Below are 9598 nucleotides of genomic sequence, written 5' to 3'. Positions count from 1 at the left end.
TGGAACAGTAAACGCGCTGGCAGAAATGAAATTGCAGTGAATTAAAATGCACCAATTGAACTTAAGCGTAGAACGCAAATCCAAAAATAGAAACGCAAAACGTGAATGGAAACAACGATTGAAAACGAGCATGAACAATAAACAAGAAACCAGAACGCATAACAGTAAAAACAAAGAAGATGAACAGTAAAATGCAGTGAACGTAAATGAACAAGAAACTTGAGTGCAACAAAAAATTCAACCATGGAATTGTAAAGAGAATGAGTTCAATACATGAAATGTAAAGAAAGCCAAAACCTAAACCTCCCCTAAGGGGGAGGAAGAAGAAGACGCTCCCAAGAAAAATGTGAGTGGCGACTGGAGACTTGGAAAGTGAAAGTGATTTTAGGGTATATAAACCCCAAATTAAAAAATTGCCTTTCCAATGGGCTTGTCCTACAAAATGACCTAAAATTGGGCCCAAAGTCCTAAGGTTTGACCCATTGACATTCTAAAACGAAATTAAACTCTAACACTGACGTGGCCACCCTCTTGAAGTCCCAGAATGTGCTTCCAACACTACTGCTGAGTTCTTCTGGTCATCTCATCTGACCGATCGGTCTTGAAAGGCTCACACCGTTCGGTCAGCAATGCTCCCCTGGTTTGCTCACTGGTGTGCGGTGTAGTCTCTACGAGATCGTTCGGTCATGCAACACTGTTGAGACCGTTCGGTTCTGTCATTGTGCTCAGCCATTAAGTGCAAGCTTTCATAGACTGTTCGGTGTGGGCTTTAACAGACTGTTCGATCAAGTCTTCAACAAACCGTTCGTTCAAGTCTTCAGCAGACCATTCGATCAAGGCTTCAACAGGCCGTTCAGTTCTGTATAATATGTTCAGACCCTTTTCTCAACCTTCTAACAGTGACTATCCTACAAATAGTATTTGAAATAATTAAGCCCAAATAATTCAAATTAATTAAAATAATAATTAGTCTTGAAATTAAGCCCAAATAGTGAAAATGCAACAATAAATTAGAATTAAGCACAATTCACTAACAAAGTATGATGTAGAAAGCTAAGTGTATAGTGAAAAATTGCTTTCAAAATCTTCATATAACGCTCAATATGATACATCCATCTTAAGTGTACTGATCCGCACACTAACCAAATGAACAAGTAAATGTACCATCATGTCAAAAGAAGATGGAGGGAAAAACATCTCTAGTTGACACAAGATGATAACAATCTCGCCTTGAAGTTCATCTAACTTTGTAGGATCGATGACTTTACAACAAATTGACGAGAAAAATGAACACAACTTATTTATGGTCTGCCTAACCTTTTTGGGCAAAATTCCACGAATAGCCACCGATAACAACTGTTGCATTAAGACGTGACAATCGTGAGACTTCATGCCAACAAGCTTTAAGTCTTGCATCGACACTAAACTCTTGATATTTGAAGAGTATCCTTGTGGTACCTTGGTACTCTTTAAACAAAGGCAAAAACTTATCTTCTCTTGTCTGGAAAAATTGTAACATACAGAGCGCAAATAAGTATGTTTACCAATCTTCCTGGGTGCCAACTCTTCTCGGATTTTCATGTCAACCAGATCCAAACGAGCATTCACTCCATCTTTTGTCTTTTCCTAAATGTTGAGCAGTGTACCAATCAAGCTATCACACACATTCTTCTCTACATGCATCCCATTTATGCAATGTCTAACATCTAACTTTGACTAGTATGGAAGATCAAAGAATATTGTTTGCTTCTTCCAAGGGGTCGTTAGAGATGACTTCTTGGAAATTTTCCCAAATACATGATGTATTTTATTAACTTTTTCAAGGATTTGAAGACCAATAAGTGGATTTGGTTCTTCGTCCCTCTCTTGATATCCATTGAATGCTTTTTTTAACCTTTGATATGGATGATTACATTTTAAAAATCTCCGATGACGTAGATATATCGTCTTCCTTCCGTGTTTCAATTGCTCAGTTGTAGTGTTTTCTTCACATATAGGACATGCTTTATGACCCTTGACACTGTATCTTGAAAAATTACCATAAGCTGGGAAGTCAATAATGGTGCAAAATAACATTACACGCACCACAAAAGTTTCAGAAGCGAAGGCATCAAATATTTCAACCCCATCAACCCACAACAACTTCAAGTCTTCAACTAATGGGCTTAGATAAACATCTATGTCATTTCTAGACTACTTTGGGCCAGATATCATCTTAGACAACATCATGTATTTCCTCTTCATGCACAATGCAGGAGATAAGTTGTAAATTATCAAAATAACTGACCAACAACTGTGATTGGTACTTAAATTACCAAATGGGTTCATTCCATCAATGACTAAACCAAGCCTAAGATTTCTACATTCTTGACCCAATTGGGGGAATTGTTGATCAATATTATTCCATTACTTTGAATCAGCTGGATGACGAAGCAGCCCGTCAATTTTTCTCTCATCTGCATGCCATCTATGATTTTTAGCATCTTTTGGATTCGCAAACAAACGCTTAAGCTTGGGCACAATTGGAAGGTACCAAACTACTTTTAAAGCAGATCCATTTTTCTCTATCTGACCATTATCTTCACTATTATTTTTTGAGATGTATCGTGATAACCATATTTTGGACACTTTTTCAAAAGTTCAAACTCTTTCCTATATAAAATGCAGTCATTGGGACAAATATGTATCCTTTTATACTCCATACCCATCGGACAAAGAATTTTCTTCGCATCATGATTACGATTCGGTAGTATATTTCCATCTAGCAGCATTTCATTCAACAACGTCAACAATTTTGTGAAACTCTTATCAGTCCATCTATTGGTCGCCTTCAAATTCATGAGCCTTAACTCCACTGACAACCGTGTGATCTTATCTGAACCGACATACAAATGTGTTTCTGCATCAGTCGACATTGTCTCACACACATGAGCTTTGGCAAAATTTTCTACGCCAACATCACGGATCATGTCCTCTAATTTGTCTTCATCTAGTCGATGTTCTTCCATGGTGGAATCAATAACATTCTCAGTTTAGGAGAAAGTCAGAAAATGTATTTCTTCATCGTGCCATATCCATGTTGAATAGCATCGCAGGAAACCATCACAGATAAGATGTCTCCTAATTTGGGTTGCGTTTAACTTTCTCCCATTTAAACAGTTAACACAAGGACATCTAAACTTCACTTCATCATCACTTCTTCCCTCATTACGTTGCGCAAATTGTATAAATTCCTCTACCTCTCTCTCGTACTCAGCACTAATGCGTGGTAAATTAATTCAATTTCAATCCATATACGTAAATATTCTACAAAATTACAATGATACAATCATACAATTATACAACATATTCAACATATAATCAATTCAATCATATAATTAATAAGCATTCATATGATCAATTCAAACATTCAATCATACATAATTATTATATTCAACATACAAAAAATTAAAAGTGAACAAAAGAAAGTTAATAAACACAATAATAGGAACCTAGGACTGTGAAAAACCAAACAATAACCGAGAAGATGCGACAACCTCCGTTATGAAACGGAACAATTTTCAAAGCAAAAACACAATACCTACACAAAAATACAACAAAACGTAAGTTTGATGATCCAAAACAATAAAAAATGCATCAAACCAATCCAAAACCAAAAAAACTCTAGCGACCAAAGTCGAATTTGATCGGATACAAACGTTGACGATGAAAAAAGAGGAAGGAAATCCTTTTACAGTAACGACAGAGGCAAAACAGAGGCGTATGGAAGCAAGAAGAAGGTTCGTGGCGGTGCAAGGAAGAAGAAGAAGTTGCAGAGGTGATCGCTGGAGAAGAAGGAATTGTTTGCTTTTTTGCGAAATTTTAACCCTGGCAGGGGATACTACCTCGGTTCTACAAAAAACATATGCCTAATGTCCATAGAAAAAATAAAAAATTAATTTTAAATGGCATTTTGGAAATTTTCATCAACCATTTTACTTTGATTAAGCGCCAAACCGATGCCAAAATATATATATATATATATATATATATATATATATATATATATATATATATATATATATATATATATATATATATATATATATTTTAATTATTTTACAGGGTCAGTAAATGTAACATTGTAATTGACATACTCTCTGGCCTCAACTCTGCAAACAACTAAGGCCATATACCCATCTGACAAAAGTCTGTCAGTTTAAACGTCAGAGTGTAAGGTGGGAATGTCAGTGGAGCAGAGGGTTTTTGGCCTCGGTTCTGAGAACAATCGAGGTTGAAACCCTTGCACATATTTTTGTCAGGTGAAAAGTCTTATGTTGGCAGGTTTCGCAGACTATATGGCCTCGGTTATATGGGCAACCGATGCCATACACCCCTTATGGCTTCAGTTATTTTAGAACCGAGGCATAAATGTTAGTGAAAATTTCAAAAATGCCACCGCGCCAACTTATGCTTCGATTTCTGATCAATCGAAGCATAATAGACGCGTTAGTATCCTATTTTTTCACTAGTGATTATCATTCCTTGTTCATCTTCAAAGTGTGGAACCTTATTAGATGTTTAAATTTTTCTGCATATTCAAATACAGACATCCCTCCTTGAACTAACTACATGAATTCCACCTCTTTCGCAAATTTCACACTATCAGGAAAGTATTCGACATAACACTTCTTCTTAAATATCTCACAGGTGATACTCTTCACCTTCCTCTAACAACATCTTCATACTACCCCACTAGTGGTTGGCTTCTCTAATAAGCATGAATTGACAGAAAGCTAACTTGTTGTCAACTAGACATCTCCTTGCCTAAAAACTTTATTCCATATTTGTCATCTACTAATCTACCTCATGTGGACTGGTCTTGCTATTAAACTTAGTTGGGCGATGTTTTAGAAAACTCTCTAAATTCCATTCTTGAGTTTGAGTAGTGATAAGTGTGAAAAAGAGTTTTTTTTACACTTATAAATGATCTCAATCTTATAATTATTCATATTATTACTCAGTGAAAAGTTGTAATAGGAAGTAGATTTTTATGTAACTTATTGTACAGGAAAAGGTCTATAATTTGGAGTCTGTCAGCCAATTCACACATAGCGCAAGCTAAAATTCGCACAACCAGAAAAAGGAAATTCGCATAGTGCACCAATACCTGTGCGCCGAGCGAATAACATCAGTTAAAGTGCAATAGTTAAGAAGATTCGCATAGCACACCAGTACATGTGCGCTGAGCGAATTAATGAAGTTAAGTGGCTTTAAAAGACGTGACAGAAAGACAAAAACTATCTTCTAACACACGAACAAAGCCAGAAAAATATTGGAGAACTCAGGAGACGACCAGGAGACCTTTCAAGACATCAAGACTTCACTTTCTGCAAGGAATTGTTGTAAAGAGTACGTTTGAGATGTCTACGATAGGCTAAATTTTTTGTTCATTGGAATTGGTTGTATGACGACACATTAATGTAAATTTCCTATGCAATATATGTTTATGTTCTTGTTCTTTTCTTGATTTGATTTTGATTATATGGAAGTATAATTCTCTTTAAAAGTTCTTTTGTACTGGGAAGTATTTTTAGAACCAGAAACATAAGAAAAGAAACTAAAAGTAACTACACTAGGAATAACTTATGTGCTTTTGGTCATTCTCAACATCTGAATCTAATGCAAAATTATCTGCTGAATTAATTAAGGAATTAATAATTCAATAGATAATTTTAGAACTTGTTTTAAGGAATTAAACCAAGATACTCTTATGTGAATGCTTGAACAGAGAATGTATGTTGTCTAGGATTTTACTGTAATGTTAGTCAAAGACCAATTCCAGTGATCTTTTATCGTATTTTTCAATCTTAATTTTTTACGTATTTAATTTCATGCTAATTTCCAAATTGAAATCACAAATGTTATCATCAGTAATTGATCTTGATAAATAATTTTTAATTGAATAACATAACTCAAATTCCCTTGGGAGAACGATACTCTTGACTTAATTCATTGTATTAATTGAACGATTTGGCATACTTGCCAAAATGTTATCAAGTTTTTGGCGCCGTTGCTGGGGAATTTGTTGTTATTGTTATTTCAATTATTTATTAGGTTTAATCCTTTTTGACGTCCCTATTTGTGTAAGAATGTCTCAGATAGGTCCTCGTTTTCTAAAGTGTATCAAAATGGTCCTTAATTTTGAAAATTGATATCAATTGAGTCCTTTCCGTTAAGTTGGCTGGACGGCGTTAAAAAAATTGATGAGTGGGATGCTGAGATGACGAACGAACACGCGTCCACCACCGAACGAACGCTCGTCCACCAGCGAACGAACGCTCGGCGACCACCGAACGAACGGTCGTCCAGTGTGGAACGAACGGTCGTCCAACGGTAAGAGGTCGACGAGCGTTCGTTCGCTGGTGGACGAGCGTTCGTTCGTCATCTCAGCATCTCACTCATCAATTTTTTTAACGCCGTCCAGCCAACTTAACGGAAAGGACTCAATTGATATAAATTTTCAAAATTAAGGACCATTTTGATACACTTTAGAAAACGAGGACCTATCTGAGACATTCCTACACAAATAGGGACGTCAAAAAGGATTAAACCTATTTATTATTTATCAATTTCAGTTCTGTTTCATTGTCTGTATATCCATTATTTTTAATTTTTGTATATAAATTGTGTTTTGTTTCTATTGTTATTTCTTTGGGTTGATCACTTGAGATTGTTGTTCTGCATGAGAAGCAGAACAAAATCTGAGAATTTATTGTTTGATTCTGAGATTGAGAGAACAACCCCTAGGAATAACAGTAGACGTAGGAGAGAAAATCGAAAAAAAGAAGCTAGAAAAGCTAGCTTGTCTACTACTTCCAACACTTTTTCTTCATCTGATCAAGAAGATAAGGATATGGAGGGACATAATGATAATGAACAACTAAGAGTTAGGCGTACGTTGGAAGATTATGCTTTTGTGTCTATACCTTCATCTTTCAACAATATAGCCCGACCTGTGGTGAATGCTGCTCATATGGAAATGAAGTCAGCATTGATTCACCTTGTTCAAAGTAATCAGTTTACAAGACTGTCACACGAAAATCCCTACGATCATTTGACAACTTTTAATGAGATTTTTTGTAACACTGTAAAAATTTTACATGTGCCAGATGAAGCAATTAGACTAAGTCCTATTCCCTTCTCACTGGTAGGAAATGCCAAGCTTTGGCTAAATTCTTTTCATGAGGGAAGTCTGACTGTTTGGGAGGACGTTGTGTCAAAGTTTTTGCATAAATATTTCCCCCAATCCAAGATAAATAAAGGCAAACAGGAAATATCCTCCTTTCAACAAGAGCCTGAAGAGTCGTTGAGTCAAACATGGGATAGGTTCAAGGGGTTGCTGAGAAAAACTCCAATTCATGGGTTTGACGTTCCTACTCAATTAAACCTTTTCTTAGAGGTTTAAAATCTCACACAAAGCTTATGCTAGATGCCTCAGTTGGAGGTAACATTAGGTGGAAGACACCTGATGAGGCACATGAGATAATTGAGAATATGGCATCTAGTGACAATGATGTTCAAAGTGAGCAAGTTCAAACCCAAAAGAAAGGAATGTTTGAATTGCAATCCCAAGATGCCTTGTTAGCCCAAAATAAAATCATGACCCAACAACTTGAGTCTTTGATGAAAAAGTTCTCACAACTACCAAAGGAACTCCAAACTGTATCACAGGCACAACATCATCAAACTGTGTAAGGTTGTGAACTGTGTGGTGGAGAGCACCAAAATGGACAATGTGTTATTCAGACCAATGAAAAGGAAGAGGTAAATTACATGCAAAATCAAGGTCGTCCAGGCAATTATGGTAATTATAATCAAGGATGGAGACCTCATCCTAGCTTGGGTCAGGCTAGTTCTAGTAGACCACCACAACAACAGTTTCAACAACAACCTAATCTTTATGATAGGACATCCAAACTGGAAGAAACTCTTCAAGAATTCATACAAATGTCCATATCAAATCAAAAGAGCACAGACACTTCTATGAGAAATTTGGAGACACAAATGGGTCAGCTTGCAAAGAAGCTTGAGGAGACATCTGAAAAGAAATTTGTGGCTAATAATGAAGTTCACCCTAGGGAGGAATGTAATGTCATAATAACCAGAAGTGGAAAAGAAGTGGGCTTTGATTCGAAGAAGAAGCCAACAAATAAAGAGATTCAAGCACAAGAAGAGGATGATCAAAATAAGGTAATTGAAGAAGAAGAAAGTAGAGACAAGAAGGAAGGTTGAAGATAAAAAGAGAAAGTGTTGGCGAAACAAATTATCCTAAAAATAATTCACAAAAGGATAAGGAGAGACAAATGGATCGGTTCAAGAAGATATTTAATCAACTTGAGATTACTATGCCCTTGACTGAAGCACTACAACAAATTCCTGCTTATGCAAAATATGTGAAGAAATTCCTCAGTAAAAAGAAAAAGTATTTAGATGAGGAATGACAATGGTGGACGAAACTGCAGAGGAAGAAGGGGAGAGCGCGAGGAAGAAGAAGTTGTTGGGCGACGCAAATGAACAGTCAGTAAGTTAAGTTCAGAACTTAAGAAGAGCTACTACCTCGGTTATTTAAAACCCGAGGCAATATCCCAATATGGCATCGGTTAAAGGAGAAACCGAGGTATAAAGAGCTGGACAGAAAGTATAGAACGTTCAGAAATCATAAATGTCAGGTGGTGCAAGACCAATGACCTCGGTTCCTAGGGCAACCGATGCCTAAGGTTTGACTGATCAGGCATAGCAGGTGTTTGCAGAGAGGATGAACAAGTCTTTCTGCCTCGATACGTTGAATAACTAAGGCAGTATCTCCCTTTAATGATGTTGATAGCCAAAAAGCTTCTGCTTCAAGTGGACAGGTTTACATTTTAGGTTTCAAGTGTCCTGTTAACCGAGGTCATAGCACATTTATGCCTTGGGTCAATGGGAACCGATGCGTATAAGTTCGGCTTATTTACAACATGTCACCACGTTTTGATAGGCTTCGATTTTCTATAAACTGAAGCCTATTGGTCAAGTTAAAAAGCGAATTTTTTACTAGTGTTTGTGACTTTGTTGGCACCTTGCTTTGTAAAAATATGGTTTTTAAAGAGTATGAACTATTGTTTGGTCTTTTGGGTAATTGAGTTGGTCTAAATGCTTTGAATTTATACTCAATTGAGAAAATTGTCCCAATTTAAGTTATAAACAAGTTTATGAATCAAATACAAGGTTAAGGATACCAATTTGGTCTTTTGAATTAGTTTAATTTGCATATTGGCACTAGTACAAAAACATCGTTCAATGTTGAAAATTTTAGGCTTTTAACGACGAATTCGTGATCGATGTCATATCAAGAGACGTAATTCTGATGTGGAATACTATAGGGAGATATTACTGTTTTATATACACGTCACATACTAAAGAAAGTGACGTCTAATATGTGAATAAATAGTTATATTTAAAGGAAGATTTGGCGTCATACAGAAAAGAGGTTGGACGTAAAGTTAATGTCGATACGAAGTACGTAGAACGACGGTACTTGTTGTTTATAGTCAAGTCAAGTAATAAAGAGTTTGAAGTC

General features: G+C 36.2%; 1 non-coding gene across 1 annotated transcript; it reads right to left on the bottom strand.

The window, feature by feature from the left end:
* Positions 1–7300: 7300 nt before the first annotated feature.
* Positions 7301–7407, bottom strand: LOC148200504 (small nucleolar RNA R71). The gene has a single exon (XR_015786445.1). It is a non-coding gene; the product is annotated as a small nucleolar RNA R71 (small nucleolar RNA).
* Between the last annotated feature and the right edge of the window lie 2191 nt (positions 7408–9598).

This window comes from Vigna umbellata, chromosome 4 (genome assembly GCF_029865625.1).
Source record: "Vigna umbellata cultivar VRB3 chromosome 4, Vumbellata_1.0, whole genome shotgun sequence".
Taxonomy (NCBI): domain Eukaryota; kingdom Viridiplantae; phylum Streptophyta; class Magnoliopsida; order Fabales; family Fabaceae; genus Vigna; species Vigna umbellata.
This window is presented reverse-complemented; position numbering and strand designations above follow the sequence as displayed.